The following is a 328-nucleotide window of genomic DNA, read 5'->3' on the forward strand; positions in this document are numbered from 1 at the left end:
AGACACAGACAGAGAAACAGACAGACAGACAGACAGACAGACAGACAGACAGACGGACACAGACAGACAGACAGAGAAACAGATGGACACACACACACACAGACAGAGAAACAGACAGACAGACTGACAGACAGACAGACAGAGAAACAGACGGACAGACAGACAGACAGAGAAACAGATGGACACACAGACAGACAGACAGACAGAGAAACAGACGGACAGACAGACAGACAGAGAAACAGATGGACACACAGACAGACAGACAGACAGAGAAACAGACGGACACAGACAGACAGACAGACAGAGAGACAGAGAAACAGACAGACAC

General features: G+C 48.5%; 1 protein-coding gene across 2 annotated transcripts in view; it reads right to left on the bottom strand.

Annotated features, from left to right (window-relative positions):
• LOC107689608 (argininosuccinate synthase) overlaps nt 1–328 on the bottom strand; it is a 42,070-nt gene that overhangs the window by 8,397 nt on the left and 33,345 nt on the right. The window lies entirely within an intron of this gene.

This window comes from Sinocyclocheilus anshuiensis, unplaced genomic scaffold (assembly GCF_001515605.1).
Source record: "Sinocyclocheilus anshuiensis isolate Anshui unplaced genomic scaffold, SAMN03320099.WGS_v1.1 scaffold1613, whole genome shotgun sequence".
NCBI classification, from domain to species: domain Eukaryota; kingdom Metazoa; phylum Chordata; class Actinopteri; order Cypriniformes; family Cyprinidae; genus Sinocyclocheilus; species Sinocyclocheilus anshuiensis.